General features: G+C 43.5%; 2 non-coding genes across 2 annotated transcripts; both read left to right on the top strand.

The window, feature by feature from the left end:
* The first annotated feature begins 700 nt into the window (after positions 1 to 700).
* On the top strand, positions 701 to 772 carry Trnap-agg (transfer RNA proline (anticodon AGG)). Its single transcript has one exon. It is a non-coding gene; the product is annotated as a tRNA-Pro (tRNA).
* Positions 773 to 10,148: 9,376 nt separating this feature from the next.
* On the top strand, positions 10,149 to 10,220 carry Trnap-agg (transfer RNA proline (anticodon AGG)). The gene has a single exon. It is a non-coding gene; the product is annotated as a tRNA-Pro (tRNA).
* The last annotated feature ends 219 nt before the right edge of the window (positions 10,221 to 10,439 follow it).

Below are 10,439 nucleotides of genomic sequence, written 5' to 3'. Positions count from 1 at the left end.
TTTAATGAAAGCCAAAACTGAACTATTGAATTAATTTTCCTCAGTCACCAATATAATTTCCTGTCTTATCATATAAAGGCTACTTTTTATTTGCCTAAAATATTACATTGTCGTATGTTAAACTTAGTTTATAATTTTGTCCAATTCCTTGTCTTATGCTTTCTCTTCTGTGAGGAAGAGCATGTCTAACCATTTCTTGAGAGGCATTCTCATTCCTCGCACTTGATTTAGAGTCGCCACGCTATCGAACTATGCATTTAAGCTGACCTAGATGAGGTTAATTAAGATTGACTAAATCAATTATAAGACGTTATGGAGTTGTAACAGATTAGAAGTCTGACACTCAAACGTTGTTGTTACTGTATTGGACAACAATAAAAAGAAAAATCGCAGTTAATCTCACTTAAAGATCACTTCACAGATCCTGTCTCAAGTCCGTGCTCGAACTTATTTTCGTACTGTCTGCTTCTCATTTAATTGGCTTTCTGGAAACCAACTACCGTATAATATAAAATTGCAGGCTAACAGCAGTGGAGTTACACATTCTCTGGATCGGCGTCTGCCTGTGATTTCATCGTGTTTTAGAGGAACCAATTCTCGAAGCGGCCTGAGTTACGTCACGCCGTGTCGTTCACGCTGGCGGAACCTGTTACTGGCACGGAACTGGTCCAAGAATTTATCCTCACGCGAGATTGCCGTGGGCTCGTTGGTCTAGGGGTATGATTCTCGCTTAGGGTGCGAGAGGTCCCGGGTTCAAATACCGGACGAGCCCTGTATATTTTTAAATTTCTTGTTTTTTTTTCACGCTGACGTGATTCTTAAATCTATGAACACCCTCAGTTCAACAGAGTAGAGGTACTGCAGATCACATATTCTGGGAATGCAGGTGTAATTCATTCAGAACTGGAAAAAATTCTCAAAAAATTGGCGGTAGTCCGGAGATAGAATTATTACAGTACTTTATCAGTATGCTACTCAGGTGGAGACTGAAAGACAGTAAAATCTAGCTTCTTATGAGCAGGAACAACAGAGAGATAAAATAAAATATTATGCAATGCCTGAGGATCAGTTCATACGAGTGTATAAGTTTCTTTAGTTCTCTGACTTAGGAAACACCTATCCTGTGCATTCAAACAACTGTTTGAGGGAATATTTGTCAAGCAGCTCACCATATTGCATAAGAAGAGACTTATTTGAAGAAGCTAATATCAACAGAAGTGAATGCAAGAGTTATAAAGAGTTGTTTTGGTCATATTTAGAAAAGAACCTGTATCTGAATTACCACTTGGAGAATCGAATATGATTTCAATTATAATGGTTAATCTACCAGGATCAGTACAGAAAAAGTTATTTCTGATCCAAAAACAGGAGTCAATGCCCTTGTACAGGAGTTCGATCAATTAAAGCCACTGGCGGATAGCAGTCAGATTTGGAAGATTGTACAGAAACACTATATTATTCTCCATTCTTTTGTCTAAAAACCAAATTCTTCAACGTAACCTCCGTGCAATACGACAGCCTTAGCCGCCTTACTGGGAGGGCCTGTACAGGTATGCCTGCACGTTGCCACTCGTCTGGTCGACCTCGGAGCCAATCATCAATAACCTCACCATCATCCATGTGGTGCTTCCCACAGAATACATCCTTCATTGGGCCAATCAAATGAAAGTTCGTGCGAGATTCGGGCTGTAAGGTTAATGAGGAAGAACAGACCAGTTAAGTTGGGAGAGCTCCTTACGGTGCAGGCCTTGCGATGGCATGGGGAAGGAAAAGTTCGTTTCCATTTTTGTGGCGAAGAAAATACTAAAGCCCTTTTTTCAGTTTGCATGGGGTATCACAAAGCATTTAAGAGTTGATCTTTGAAATATGAGGGAGGACATCATGCAGAATAAACCCTTCAGTCTTCCAGAAAACCTCACGCGCTTAGGAGTATGGTTTGAACTGTTTCTTCGAAGGTGAGGCGGTTTGACGCAACTTCATAGATTGCCGTTTTTTATCAGGTTCGAAGTGAACCCATGTTTGATCGTCTGTGAGGATGTTCCACAAAAATTGTTAAGATCAGCTTTGTAATGCTATAGCGATTCAACATGGATGGTCCTTCCATGCTTTTTATGCTCTTCTGCTGGGGGGGTGGGGAGAGGGGGGGGGGGGGAGGGGGCTAGAACCACAGAGGGCACACACTTTTGAATACCCAAACTAGTGGACGAGTTTGTCATTACAACCAACAGAGGCGTCAAGTTATGCAGCGAGGACTTTGGTTCTGATCCATCGCCTATTTCAAATGAGAGTGCCCGTACGCTCCAGCACTGCAGGAGTCACAGAAGAGTCTGGCCCGCTGACATGCGGGAGATCAGTGAGGTTTGCGCAACCTTGTTGCGATGATGAAGGAGGCTGTACAGTCTTGTACCGCAAGAAACGAGGGAGATGATGTTGTTATGGGTTTTGCTGTTTGAGGCTTTCCCAGCGCTGCATCTGCTTGATAGGTTCCCGGGAATTACACCGGATAATATTGTAAAAACTGCACAATATTTCAGCGAGACAACTGCCCGCCACCTTCAGGTGCTACTTTCACGTCGCTGAGAAGCTCGGCAATTTATATGTTGGCTTTCTAGAACAGCGCAGGCGCTAGCGGGGGCATAACGTCATCGACGACCAATCGTAAACGGCGTCGAACACCAGAGCGCTCTGCTGGAGAAACGGGTCGCGGTCTGCGGAAGCGCGCCGCGGCGCGGGAAATGCGGCCGGGAGCGACGGACCCCGTTCGCGCACGCGAGGTGTTGGCGCGCGATTAAAGCATCTGCGCTAAGGTTTCCCATTTGCGTTGACTCGGTGAGGTTGCTAATCTGCGGCTGAAGATTTCTTAGTGCCGCCAAGGCTGGCTCCCAGGCTTGCCTCAGGTGAAACTCCGAGTCTCTGTTTTAAAGTTCACTGCTTATACGTATCTCGACCTCCTCTTTGATAATGGAGCCCTAGTATGAGGAAGCATACGAGAGGCTCTTGGTTTCTGCATAGTTCATGACTTGCCCTTTGTCAAGGCAGTGTTCAGCAAGAGCAGATTTCTCTGGCTGACCCAACCTTGTGTGACGTTTATGTACGTCGCATCTGTCTTTAAGCGTACGACACGTCTGGCCAATATAAGACTTCCCACAGTGGCGCTGGATTTTATATATTCCTGGTCTCCTCAGACCGAGGTTGTCTTTAACAGAGCCCAGAACTGATTGCACTCGTGCTGGAGGCCGGAAAACACATTTAATCCGGTATTTCTTGAAAATTCTGCTCATCTTCAAAGACACGCCACCGACATACGGTAGAAAAAAGAACCCCGTGGTGTTCTTTGCTTCTTCAGGCTGTTCTTGAGGTTTGGAGCGTGCTTGTCGAAATGCATTCTGGATCTGCTTCTCGGGGTACCCGTTCTGGGCAAACACAGAGCGGAGATGGCTAAGCTCTGCCGATAAGCTGTTGATCTGAGATGGCTCTAGCCCTATGCACTAGCGCCCGTAATACACCGCTGCGCTGTGAGGGATGATGACAGCTCGTAGCTTGTAAATACAAGTCTGTGTGCGTAGGCTTCCGGAACACACTGTGACCCAAGGAGAAGTCTCCTTTTCTACGAACCAAAACATACAGAAACGGGAGATCACCATCTTTCTCTGCCTCCATGGTGAAACAGATGCTTGGGTGGAGGGAGTTATGGGTTCCCAGGATCCTCTTTCTGAAACACAAATGCACACATGGATTAATAAATTTCTTTATTTACATGTACATTCACTTAGCTGAAATAGAGCCCATATGTTGTGGTACAAGTTCATTAGTAATAGTCCACTTGCAGACAAAATCGACAATCTTGCTATTACAGACTTTAATCTCACTGATGGGACAGTACAAGTCTCGCTACAGTTACTAGTCTTGTTGCTATGCACTGTACCATGTGATGCATTCTGCAAATATACTGACAGACGCCAAAATGGAGAATAAGTCAGTCAGGCCCTCCAGTCATCGTCGCGGCCTAAATACATGCTGTCGAGAGGGCGTTGGCGGCGTACTGCTTGTCGGTGTGTCTCTGGTCTCTCGCGTGATAGGCACGATTGAGCCAGCACCTACTGTCGATCTCTGCACTACATCATTGCCGACCTGTGTGCTGGCGACAGCTTACGCCAGCACTGAGGCCTCGTTTTTGTTGACTGGCAGGTCTTCATAGACATTCTGGACGCGCCTATGGATATCTGCGAAGCTCTGGTTTTCCTCCGAAGGAAATTCAATGACAGTTCCTTGCTTGGAACACTCATCCATTACATACGCCTTTTAGCGGAACTTCATGAAAGTATAGGGGCTGAAGCTCCACGATGTCCCGAAACTCGCCGAGAAAAAAAAATGAGTTGCATAAATTACTGAACACCCTTCGTCGCTTACTTGGTTCTTCATTTTCAAGTCACCCCCTGAACTCCGTCTGTTAAAAATGACTTTCTTTCGTTTGTTGCTTCGTCATTCCCCTCACCCCGTATTGGCAAGGAGTAGACTGTCAACAGTACATTCAGCCTACTATTTACCCAAGGTACAAGTAGAAATAACTTAGAGGAAAAAGCACTAACAGAAAAGTGAATAAAAAAATTTTAAAGATGAAATTAACCGAAGGTTTTACACATAAGGAACTTGATTTCCTTCGTTTATATTTTAAAACAATAGTGAAAAGGTAAAACGAAAAGTAACAGGAACACATTTTAAACTCTATGTAAAATACTGAACTACTTCTCTGTCAGTAAATGTCGTAGGAACTGCTCTGGGAAGGGTCGTCTTCTGTTGAAGGTGAAAAATGTTGGGAATAGATGACGGTAGGAGGGTGGCGATATAAGGATGGAAGAATGATGGGTAGTATCAGTGAAGAAATGGTGGATGTTGGGAGACAAGAAGGGAGGAGCAGTTGGGGGTATCTGTATTGTCACTGTACGACGTTTTGGATTGAATTTACGTCTTTTTACGATTTTTGAACCAGGTGTTTTCTGACGCCCTGACTAGTCAGAGGTCCTAATACAGGCACGGAAAGTGAAACATTTCTGACGAATAAACTTTCCAAAAATATTTTGTGACCTTTAACTTTATGGAGTCAGACGTTGTAAAACAAACACTTGTCGCTCTTCATGTTCCTTTAATATTAATGGCAGATATCTGAGACATAATGAATGAGGGAATCTGATTTGCGATCGAGACGAATTTATTCAAAAAATTTTATATTGTGTATACACACACGATATGCGAATCACTCATGGGGCTTAGAGTGTATCTCTTCAATGACCTTGTCCGCTAGGGAAGTCACGTCTTTCGTTGTGTGGTAAAAGCGTTTCGTCAAGTAGTGCTTTCAGTGTGGGGCGCTGCGGAACAACCAGATGGCTAGCTGCTTCGTTTCAGTTCGAAGAGGTCCCACATGTTGCTAAGCTTGTTTCGACTACGGAGCAAAAGTTGCATTAGGGAGCCCTTAAACATCCTCCATACAGTCCCGAAGTTCCATAAATATCTTTTCCTATTTCTGATGACCTGCAGAAAGACATTCGTGTCCGTCGACTTGCTTCGAAAGAAGAGGTGCACTCCTGGGTAAATCACAGATGCGTAGGCAACCGCAAACATTTTCCAATGTTCATCTACATCTACGTCTACATGATTACTCTGCAATTCACATTTAAGTGCTTGGCAGAGGGTTCGTCGAACCACAATCATACTATCTCTCTACCATTCCACTCCCGAACAGCGCGCGGGAAAAACGAACACCTAAATCTTTCTGTTCGAGCTCTGATTTCTTTTATTTTATTTTGATGATCATTTCTACCTATGTTGGTTGGGCTCAACAAAATATTTTCGCATTCGTAAGAGAAAGTTGGTGACTGAAATTTAGTAAATAGATCTCGCCGCGACGAAAAACGTCTTTGCTCTAATGACGTCCATCCCAACTCGCGTATCGTATCTGCCACACCCTCTCCCCTGTTACGTGATAATACAAACCGAGCTGCCCTTTTTTTGCACCCTTTCGATGTCCTCCGTCAATCCCACCTGGTAAAGATCCCACACTGCGCAGCAATATTCTAACAGAGGACGAACGAGTGTAGTGTAAGCTGTCTGTTTAGTGGACTTGTTGCAACTTCTAAATGTCCTGCCAATGAAACGCAACCTTTGGGTCGCCTTCCCCATAATATTATCTGTGTGGCCTTTCCAACTGAAGTTGTTCGTAATTTTAACACCCAGGTACTTAGATGAATCGACAGCCTTGAGAATTGTACTATTTATCGAGTAATCGAATTCCAACGGATTTCTTTTGGAACTCATGTGGATCACCTCACACTTTTCGTTATTTAGCGTCAACTGCCACCTGCCACACCATACAGCAATCTTTTCTAAACCGCTTTGCAACTGATACTGGTCTTCGGATGACCTTACTAGACGGTAAATTACAGCATCATCTGCGAACAACCTAAGATAACTGCTCAGATTGTCACCCAGGTCATTTACATAGATCAGGAACAGCAGAGGTCCCAGGACGCTTCCCTGGGGAACACCTGATATCACTTCAGTTTTACTCGATGATTTGCCGTCTATTACTACGAGTTAGGACCTTCCTGACAGGAAATCACGAATCCAGTCGCACAACTGAGACGATGCCTCATAGGCCCGCAGCTTGAGTAGAAGTTGCTTGTGAGGAACGGTGTCAAAAGCTTTCCGGAAATCTAGAAATACGGAATCAACTTGAGATCCCTTGTCGATAGCGGCCATTACTTCGTGTGAATAAAGAGCTAGCTGCGTTGCACAAGAACGATGTTTTCTGAAACCATGCTGATTATGTATCAATAGATCGTTCCCTTCAAGGTGGTTCATAATGTTTGAATACAGTATATGCTCCAAACCCCTCCTGAAAACCGACGTCAATGATAGAGGTCTGTAGTTCGATGTATTACTCCTACTACCCTCCTTAAACACTGGTGCTACCTGCGCAATTTTCCAATCTGTAAGTACAGATCTATCGGTGAGCGAGCGGTTGTATATGATTGCTAAGTAGAGAGCTATTATATCAGCGTAATCTGAAAGGAACCTACTCGGTATACTATCTGGACCTGAAGACTTGCCCGTATCAAGCGATTTGAGTTGCTTCGCAACCCCGAAGGTATCTACTCCTAAGAAACTCATGTTAGCATCTGTTCGTGTTTCATATTCTGGAATATTCCATTCGTCTTCCCCGGTGAAGGAATTTCGGAAAACTGCGTTTCAATAACTCCGCTTTAGAGGTAATAGTACCATCGGCACTGCGCAGCGAAGGTATTGACTGCGTCTTGCCGCTTGTGTACTTTACATACGACCAGAATTTCTTCGGATTTTCTACCAAATTTCGAGATAGTGTTTCGTTGTGGAACCTATTAAAGGCATCTCGCATTGAAGTCCGTGCCAAATTTGCGCGTCTGTAAATTTTAGCCAAACTTCGGGATTTCGCGTTCTTCTGAACTTCGCATGCTTTCTTCGTTGCCTCTGCAACAGCGTTCGGACCTGTTTTGTGTACCATGGGGGATCAGTTCCATCGCTTACCAATTTATGAGGTATGAATCTCTCAATTGCTGATGCTACTATATCTTTGAATTTGAGCCACATCTCGTCTACGTTTGCATGGTCAGTTCGGAAGGAATGGAGATTGTCTCTTAGGAAGGCTTCTAGAGACAGTTTACTCGCTTTTATAAATAAGAAGTTCCAGTGAGATGTAGGTATTAAGAGCGGTGGCTATTACTTTTGGAATAACAAACAGTACAGTTACTTTTTTTTTCCATACGTGTCGTTTTCATTTGACTGTCCCTTGTACTCTCTGACTTGTCAAGCTTCTTCTTAATTACTTTTGTCCTGAAATAATTTCTCAGTTGTACGTCTTTTATGTTCACTCTACTTGTGATCGTTTTCGCTTTATTCACGCGAGCAGCCAATACGAACACTGCTTATTGGGTATAGGCTGCCTGCACCAGAATTAGTAGCGTTACAACCTGCTTTTAGCAGATAGCTTGTTTTTCTTATCTGCATACAATTTTCAGTCAAGATAAGGTAGATTTGAGGTGCGAAGAAATTCGTGATACACGTTGCAAATGGTTCAAATGGCTCTGAGCACTATGGGACTTAACATCTGAGGTCATCAGTCCCCGAGAACTTAGAACTGCTTAAACCTAACTAACCTAAGGACATTACACACATCCATGCCCGAGGCAGGATTCGAACCTGCGACCGTAGCAGTCTCGCGGTTCCAGACTGAAGCGCCTAGAACCGCTCAGCCACACCGGCCGGAACACGTTGCAACCCCGAATATGTCGATAGTTGGTTCTTTTGCGATTCGTGCTTCTTTCTGTTAGGTGTTTGGCAGTACAGGGTGCAATTTACGTCTGCATCGCCCGCGTTTACAATAGAAAGCAGAGCTTCACTGATAGGTTGTGTTAGTGTGACTGAATGTCTTGATCATACTTCTGCATTTATTTAACACATGTTAAAGTCTCCTTCAAATGTGTCGTTGCACTTCGGAGGGATGCTTACTTTCTAATAATAACAATTACAGTATTCATATCGCGTTCTAACTCATTCATGCTACAGAATTTTGAATATGAATGGGAATATTTTCTGCGTCTTGAGGAAGTCTCGCATTTCCTCACCTACCCCCTTTGGTACGTCTTCATTTAGCACTTCACCAGTCTACTTGAATTCCAACGCTCTCTCGATAACAATGCACTTTAGTTGTTTCCAGTGGACTAAACTTCATTCCTATGTACCGCTTTGCTATAAACGTACCTTCAGACATTTCTTCGTCAGTTTCATGTCTGTATCCGACTGACAGGCTTTCTTCCCATGTCTTTTTCTACTTCCGTACAATTATTTTCTCCAGATAGATTTCTTTCACTATTTCCGCTAAAATGTCGTTTCATATGGTGATGTTAAGCGTGTGATTACTCACCTTCCAACTACTCTTGACTATTTTCATCCCCTCCCTATTTGTGCATAATCGATACACAGCGTGGGAAAATGAAACTGGCGTGCAAAATATTTAATGCATCTTAAGGCAGGCAGCCCAACTCGCAGCATCCACTGTGGGGACAGGTGATGTAAGTCGGGTTGCCTGCCTCAAGGAGCATTAAATATTTTCCACGCCAGTTTTATCTTGCCAGCACTTTATATGTTTCTAAGTTCGTTCAAGCACCTTTTTTTAGGTGTTCTGTTGATACGTGCTGAAAGAGTATATCGTCTGTGAACCTAATCATTGAAATGTGTTTTTTTTTATCTTATGGGACTTAACTGTTAAGGTCATCAGTCCCTAAACTTTCACACTACTTAACCTAAACTATCCTAAACACAAACACATACACCCATGCCCGAGGGAGGACTCGAACTTCCGCCAGGACCATCCGCATAGTCTTTGACTGCGGCGCCCTAGACCGGCTAATCCCGCGCGGCGAAATGTGTTTTCCTTACAGTTTTAATCCTTTTCCAAAATTCTCTTTCAATTGACACACACACACACACACACACACACACACACACACACACACACACAGGAAAAAGGAAGGAGAAAAATTTGGGAGCTGGTGGTAAAGAAGCAGGAAGGGAGGGTAGAAATGAAATGATAGTTCACTGACATCGAAGTGACTGGGAAAGGAACAACGTCCCCTGATGATTATAACGAAGCCAATGACTCACAGATTCACTTTTCTTTTCCACTCATTGGACCTTTACAGAATGTCCTTTTCTTATAGCAGAAACAGCAGGGAACCCTACCTATTTATTAGTGTTCAATCTCATTTGGTCCATTACGACCAGCGAACATCGGCTGGTACGTACTTTTCAATGTCACTAAACTTTACCAACAGCCGCACACTTTAAGATATTTTGTTTTATTCCGAAAGAAATCAGTTTCGACAGAATATTTTTTCATATTCAGGCCCCATGCGCTTTTTTCAAATCAACGAACTTATTGTATAGCGCCATAAAACTGGATATCCAATCGTTGTGAAGATGCTTCATATGAAGACGTGAAAGCAACTGAGACACGAGGCGGCGTGAGTTCCGTCACGCAGTGTAGGTCACGCTGGCGGAACCTGTTACTGGCACGGAACTGATCCTGAAATTTATCCTCATAAGAGCTTGTCGTGGGCTCGTTGGTCTAGGGGTATGATTCTCGCTTAGGGTGCGAGAGGTCCCGGGTTCAAATCCCGGACGAGCCCTGTATATTTTTAAATTTCTTGTTTCTTCTTCAAGATGACTTGATTCTTGAAGCTATGAACTACCTCAGTTTTGCAAATCATGCCTGCAGTACATTATATGCGCTTCAGCATAATCTCAGCAATCTGTAAAAATCCATTTTGACATATTCACTGCAGAATAATCCCTGAAATTATAGCGAATTTTAATCGTTCGAAGCGTGAAATGTCGCAAAATATCAA

This window comes from Schistocerca gregaria, chromosome 3 (assembly GCF_023897955.1).
Source record: "Schistocerca gregaria isolate iqSchGreg1 chromosome 3, iqSchGreg1.2, whole genome shotgun sequence".
Taxonomy (NCBI): Eukaryota; Metazoa; Arthropoda; class Insecta; order Orthoptera; family Acrididae; genus Schistocerca; species Schistocerca gregaria.
This window is presented reverse-complemented; position numbering and strand designations above follow the sequence as displayed.